Source organism: Podarcis raffonei, chromosome Z (genome assembly GCF_027172205.1).
Source record: "Podarcis raffonei isolate rPodRaf1 chromosome Z, rPodRaf1.pri, whole genome shotgun sequence".
NCBI classification, from domain to species: domain Eukaryota; kingdom Metazoa; phylum Chordata; class Lepidosauria; order Squamata; family Lacertidae; genus Podarcis; species Podarcis raffonei.
Genome location: NC_070621.1, coordinates 8,312,531 through 8,320,419, shown reverse-complemented (window position 1 = coordinate 8,320,419; position 7,889 = coordinate 8,312,531).

Sequence of the window (7,889 nt, the reverse complement as noted above, 5' to 3'; positions counted from 1 at the left end):
TCCTGTGGGAGCCATTTCCATGGTTTAACTATGCGACGGCTGGAAATATGCACAGCATATGTATTTGCACACACATTACGTGGCCGGAGACCTGCACAGCAAAATTTGGAAGTGTGTGAATTTCAGAGGGTGGCCGTGTTCCAGTTCTCAAGCTCTTTTTGGAGAGTATGAGTAAGGTAAAATCAACTTGTGAATAGGAGCAAATTTCTCCTCCAACCCTACTTTAACATAGCCTACCATGCAAAAGAAAGAGTCACATCACAGCCAGCATTCCATAGTGTGATGTGGTAGGTGATATGGTAGCAGAGGCATTGCCTGAGCTCATGGCACCTGGAGCGGGAGGGCATGAGCAAGCACCAGGGGAGCGGGGCGCCGAGGGTGAAGGAATCTGGCATGGCACTCAGCCCTGCGTTCCAAGGGAGAAATGAGGCGCCATGGCCAAGGGAGCCCATTCCTCCCTTGGCTGCAGGGCCCCCAAAATGCACCTGGGGCCCCTGCCCCAGCTGCCCCCTCCATGCTACACCACTGTATGGTAAAGGTAAAGGGACCCCTGACCGTTAGGTCCAGTCGCGAATGACTCTGGGGTTGCGGCGCTCATCTCGCTTTATTGGCTGAGGGAGCTGGCGTACAGCTTCTGGGTCATGTGGCCAGCATGACTAAGCCACTTCTAGAGAACCAGAGCAGTGCACGGAAACGCCGTTTACCTTCCCACCGGAGCAGTACCTATTTATCTACTTGCACTTTGACGTGGTTTCGAACTGCTAGGTTGGCAGGAGCAGGGACCGAGCAATGGGAGCTCACCCTGTCACGGGGATTCAAACCGCCGACCTTCTGATCGGCAAGCCCTAGGCTCAGTGGTTTAACCCACAGCACCACCCGTGTCCCTTCTCCACTGTATGGTAGGCATCTTCAAATAATGGTAGGCATCTTCAAATATTTGAAGGGCAGGATCCAAACCAATGGATTCAAACTACAAGAAAGGAGATTATAACTAAACATTAGGGAATGGATAACCTTGGAAGGTGGTTGGTCCTCCTTGGTTGGAGGATTTTAAGCAGAGGTTGGATGGCCATCTGCCAGGAATTCTTTAGCTATGATTCTTCCATTGCAGGAGGTTGGGTTACATGACCTTTAGTGATGCCTTCCAACTGCATGATTAGTGGATGCCTTAAAAGGAACTAGGGTTTTCAAAAAGTGAAAATCCAACAGCCCCAAAGGAACAGAAGGTAGAACGGAAACCATACTTAATATTAACCAGTTGAGACAAAGTAATGTTGGGATGTGGACACTAGGGGGCAGAATAGGTTAACAAGTAAACTCAGGTGGTACCTGCTTACTCTATAGGAGGATCGACACAGAAGCATCATCCTTCATACTGACCTGTCTCCCATGTTCCACTTGCTGTGAATTTATGGAGCAGTGATTGTGTGAGTTTCCTTCATTATTCCCAATGGCATTTTCACTTCTTAAGTGTGTTTCCATAATTATGGTAATTATTTTTTTTCCAAAAAAGAATAATAATCAAACTCTCCATGAGTAATGGGAATGCCAAAAGAAACCTGACAAACCATAATTTTATTTTGCTGGGCGATAAATCAAAATGCAGGCTTGATTTCACAGTTGACTGGGATATTTGTTTCACTTGATCGCACCTGTGTCCCAGACGTTTCTTGTGCCAAGCATTCTCCCCAAAGGCCCAGCATGGTGCTGCAGAACCTAAATCTTCACCTTCGAAGGGGCCAAGCTCTAAGGTGATGCTAAAATGCTCTTTGTCTCATAGAAGGTGGAGGGAGCAAGAGTCCTTCGCTGACCTATGTTGGTGGCTATGGTAGGATGTTCCTATTTTCATTAGAGAAATATTGAAGGGTTTATAGAGTTATGTAACCCCCGAGCCAAGGAGATAAGTAGCTTTACAACTTTTAGAAGACATTTAGAAGACATCTGAAGGTAGTCCTGTATAGGGAAGATTTTTAAAATTTTTATTGCTTTACTATGTTTTTATATATGTTGGAAGCTGTCCAGAGTCGTTGGGGCAACCCAATCAGATGGGAGGGATGTTGTGGTTGTGGTTGTTATTTAGGACATCCCTATTGGGAGGGTATGAAATTAGCAACAGCCACTACCCTCCCCTTACCCTTTCTTCAGGACAGGTAGAAAAACTGACCTGGTTGTGGAGATGTAGTTCATGTGTAAATGAAGATAAATTAAAGGGATGGGTTAAGGAATCATTATATTTTCATTGTTACAATACCCCAGTGCTGATTGCTACTGCCATTCATTCACAACTGTATTCTTGCAATAAGCTTTTAATTGGCAATATGTAGACACATAAATTGAAGTCATTGAGGTTTCCGCTTTTTGCTTAAGAGAGTCATTAAGAGAAGCACTTCAGCACGTTTGGATTGCAAGAAATCTGGGGCCTTTCCAGTCATCAGAGCAGATGGTAAAGGCTCATCAGGGGCACATTTGTCAGAATGGAAATTCCTCTTTAGACTTCCCAAAGGAATAAGCTTTAGACACACATTTCATAAACTATTTTGGTGCATCTGGCAAGGAAACATCACTTTTGATGTCACTTTTTCCTGAAGGGGACATATTGCAGAGATGAGTTGCCCCTCACATCTGTTCCAATAAGAAGCTACAATTGGCTGGATAAAGGCAACCACACACAACTCAAAATGCTGGTGTGACTGCTAAGCCAGGTTTGAAAACAAACTTCAGCAGATCTTAAAAGCCCAATTCTAATGAGATTTCAAAGCTCTGAAATTATTTCCTGGCTCAGATAGTAATTTGAGCTAGAGAAGAATTATTGGGGATGGGTTGTAGCTCAGTGGTACATACAAAAGATGTTGAGTGCATCTTCCACATCTCCAAGTAGAGCTGGGAGAGACCCCTGTTTGAAACACTGGAGAGCAACTATCAGTCACTGGAGACAATACTGATCTAGATGAATTGATAGTCTGACTTGGTATAAGGCAGCATCCAATGTTCCTACCACCACCACCCACTCTGTGTATCAGCTCCCCACTCCCCTAAATACCTCCCTGGTTGGCATTTTACCTGGAATGGCTGCAACAATTAAACTAACACTCTGGAGAATTTCATGTCCCATCAATTGCTGAATCCATGCATATCAGCCAGCCAGGATGCCAGGTCGGAATTGGCAGGATACTAGGTGAGGGTTAAGGAAAACCCTTCCTCCTCCCTCCCTCCACTACTGATCCTACTGTTGCTACATAGCCAGGAAAAAATTCAACTGCACTTTTCTGAAAGATAGTTTACTGGTTGCTGGTTTCAGACAGTGGACATATTCAACCCTACCTGAAGATGCTGGGGATTGAACATCAGACCTTCTGTGTGCAGATCTCTCTGTGGCTTTTGATATCACTGACCATGGTGTGCTCCTGGAACAGCTCTATGGGATAGGCAGCAGGGGTATTGCATTACAGTGGCCCTGTTCCTATCTACAGGGTCAAGTTCAGAGCGTGGTTTTTGGCCCTCTGACAGCTATGGTATGGAGTGCCTCAAAGCACTATTTCATCCTCATTGCTGTTTTTTCATCTACATGAAGTTGGTGGTCATTAGGATATTTGGGTACCAAAAAGAGCATAGGAAAAGGCCTAGTATTGATCATTGGTTCATCTAGCTTTGTACTGATTTGCACTCAGCTCTGTTTTTCCATAGCATCCCTGCACCAGTGCCTTGACGAACCAGTGAGCTGGACAAAGGGAAGTAAACCAAGCTTGAATTCTGGCAAGAGAGAGATGAGTGGACTTTGAAAAATCAACCAATTGCCTGGTTTGAAGCAGGAAGCACTCCCACTGATGGAGTAGGTATGCCATCTGGGATGGCTCCTGGATCCAGCTTTGTCACTGAAGGCTCAGGTAGCCTTAGTGGCCAGGAGTGCCTTTTTACTGCTATGACTGTTGTGACTGTTCCTGGGCTGGAACCGCTTGATCACATTAGCTCAGGCATTGGTAACTTCAAGACTAGACTACTATAATGCACTGCATGTGGAGCTTCCATTGAGGTTGACTTAGAAACTCTGGATACCTCAGAATGTTGCCACACAATTGCTTGCAGGAGTGAAATCCTGTTGGCATATTAAATCTGTGCTCAGGTATCTGTACTGGCTGCTCATTTGTTACTAGGCCAAGTTCAAGGCTTTATATAAAGCCCTTCATGGTTTGGGACCAGCTTATTTGATGGATTACTTTGTCTGATACATGCCTGTTTAACCACTTTGATCTGTAGAACTTGTACAAGTGCAGCTCCTATCGTTTGGAAGCCACCCCACTCACTGAGCAGGCCTACCCAGGCATGTACCATATTTTTCCATGTATAAGATGCCCCCGTGTATAAGACACCCCCTACTTTTGGGGACTCCAAATTAAGAAAATGGGGGAGAGAGAGAGAGATGGCTCATAGTTGTTGAGCTTTATGGGGAGAGGATTGCCAAGGGTGTTGAGATTTTTTGGGAGCGGAATGCCCCGAAAATAACTTACTTGACGCTGCCAATCGTGCACGTGGCATAAGAAAACACCTTCTTTTACAGTAAAATAACCTTGTCTTATACACAGAAAAGTACTGTAATTTAGTTATCTATATTTCTGTTGCAAATATTTACTGAATATTGGTGATTATTTTATGCATGCAGTCATACCTCGGGTTAAATATGCTTCAGGTGAAGCGTTTTCAGGTTACGCTCCGTGGCGACCTGGAAGTAATGGAACACGTTACTTCCGGGTTTTGCCGCTCGCGCATGCGCAGATGCTCAAAATGGCATCACGCGCATGGGCAGAAGTGGCGAATCGTGACCCGTGCACGTGCAGACGCGGGTTGCGTTCTACTCAGGATGCGAATGGGGCTCCGGAATGGATCCCGTTTGCATCCCGAGGTACCACTGTATTCATTTCTGCTAACAGTTTTGTGGATTTTAGCTGCATTTTGTTGATAATTTTATTACATACACAACTTAGAGGAGGATTGGGGAAATGTTTTCAGCCCAGGAGCTGCATGCCTTTCTTGGCAAACTTTCAATGGTCATATGCCTTGTGGTGGGTGGGACAAAATAGGTGGGGGGGGGGGAAATGTATTCAAATTGTACCATTGTATAGTAGGCTGGGACTGAGAGAAACCTCCATCTGAAATTCTGGCGAACAGTTGCCAGTCAGTGTTGGCAGTACTGAGCTAGATGAAATAATTGGTCTGACCCAGTGCAGGGCAGCTTCCTAAGTTCCTAACCTTTATTAAATAACATTGATTGCAATGTTTCTAGTTTGTGTTCCTCGATCTAACAAGGAAACCTAAAGAAAAGTTTCATGAACTCATTTGAACCTTGGAGTGCTGATGCTGGGGAGAAATGTCAGGGTGTTTCCAAGTCAGGTTGATGGTTCTAGCCTGTTCTTATTTTTGTCTAAATTTATGTACCCAGCCAAGAGTATTATATTGTTTGGAAAAAGAAACAGAGAGAAAGAGAAAGAGAGAGAGAGAATATGTACACAGAGGCTTACATTGGGGGTGAAATGGAGGGAATGGTGTTCTTCTTCAAAAAACAATTAATTTCATATATTTTGGACAATGACAAAGAGGGAAACAAAAAGCCTTCCAGGACAATATTTGCTATTGGAGCTCAGATGGAAATTCTACAAAATGCTGGCTTTGCCCCATGCAGGCTTCCCACTCCACTGTTCTTAAAAGGATGAGAAATTGCTTATCTTAGCATTTGTAAGTTTATTTTTGGATGTGATTACAAGGCCTGTCATGTCAACTTTCTGAGAAGGTTGCATCCATTGTCCTTAGAAAGCTAAAGTGTGATTACTGTGGGGATTGCTTTTTTCTGTTACTCAATTGTTTAAAATTGGAGAAGTCACTAAGGTTGTTCTCCGACCCAGCTGTGTTGATGGATTAAAGATGGAGTGAGTCAAATATTTACCACAAGCCACACACAAAAAAACCAAAAAAACCCAGAAAAACAGTCAGTGCCCATAGGCTGTGGCAAGTGGCTGCAAGAGGCTTCCCTCAAGATAACATCCAAATAAAACCTTGGCTCTATGTCACACCCTCAAGACTGTCCCCAAACCACACCACTCACTGGCCCCAACCTGCAGCTTCTTTGAGTCTCCCCCAGATGGATAAGATATAGAGGGCTGTATGAGTGTGTGTAGAAACTAGACTGCTATAGGTAAAGGTAAAGGGACTCCTGACCATTAGGTCCAGTCGTTGCTGACTCTGGGGTTGCGGCGCTCATCTCACTTTATTGGCTGAGGGAGCTGGCGTACAGCTTCCGGGTCTGTGGCCAGCATGACTAAGCCACTTCTGGTGAACCAAAGCAGCGCATGGAAACGCCGTTTACCTTCCCGCCGGAATGGTACCTATTTATCTACTTGTACTTTGTTGTGCTTTCGAACTGCTAGGTTGACAGGAGCAGGGACCGAGCAACGGGAGCTCATGCCGTCATGGGGAATCAAACTGCCGACCTTCTGATCGGCAAGCCCTAGGCTCTGTGGTTTAACCCACAGCACCACCCGCACTATATTGACTACTATACAGAGGTCAAATTTACATTAGTTTCTCCACCCCGCTTGACTTTGTACCCACCACTGTTATATGCTCCCCTGCAAACAGGAGTTGCCTATTTCAATGCCTGAGGTGAAACGGGAAGGCATATCCCCCAAATGTCCTGATTTTCCAGGGACAGTCCTGGAATTATAAAAGCCATCCTGGCTTCTGATTCAATCCCAGAATGTTCCTATTTTCCCTTCCAGTGCTGCCGCCACTGAGCTCAGAGAGGAGGATGAGCCAGGGCTTGTCCCGAGCAGTGGTGATGGTGGCTGCGAGGGAGCAACCCATGGCCTCCCCATGGCCACTGCTGACAGTCTCCTCCCTTGGGAAGTTCGTTGTGGTTGCTGGAGAGCAGGCAAGGAGGGGAGGTTACCAATGCAGAGGCCAGCTCTGTGTGACATGCCGGCTCAGAGGGGCAGGCAGAGGGCTGGGAGGGAAGAAAGGAGGAGCAGAGCACAGCACAAACAATCTTGATTTCTTTTTAAAAAAATAAAAATAAAAAAAATGCTTTAGGTGTCCATGTCCAATTTTGCCCCTTTCTATTTATTCATTGGGGTGTATTCCTCTTTATGTAAATCTACGAAATCTACTAAAGAAGGGCATGTGTCCTGTTAATGTACTGGTGGTGGCACTTGTCCTACTGGTAGGAAATGATCGGGGGGGGGCAAAAATGGGGGGTTGGGGAAGGTCAGTTGGAGGGTATTGGAAGGTGCTGCACTGCTGCTGCCCCTGCCCCACCATTGTAGTCTTGCTTACTGAGACTGCATGACTGAGGCTTCTAGGTTCTCACAAGAGGTCTGTGAGATGTTGCCAGAACCCAGAAGCCTCAGCTGCTTCTCCTTGCTTCTCCGGTGCCAGCGGCAGAGGGCAAGCAGGACACCCCACCCACCCCCATACCATGGGAGAAGTGAGGAAAAGCAGCAGCAGCAGTGAGATCTTGTGAAAGTTCCATGTGATCTTGTTTCTGTGGGATTCTGTTGCCCAAGGCAGTTGCTTCAGTCCACCTTCAGGTGGACTGAAAGGGAAGGCAGCCCTCACACTGAAAAAGACTCCCTGATGAGGCTGTATATGTTGATTTTATTTGAATCTGAGAGGGAGTTATGATAAAGGGGGTTTCTTTATCTGGACATACTGGAATTTGAACTTGGGATGTCCTACATTCAAGGCCCAAAATGGGACTATTGAGATACCATGCTTGTCAGTAGATCCAATAATTACTGGGAAGTTTGCCCAATATCATTGGGCCTATTCTGGCTAGAAAGGCCATGTTCCTTGTCACAAATGTCCTGGCCTTTCATAGCAAAAGAACATGTATCAGGGCCCTG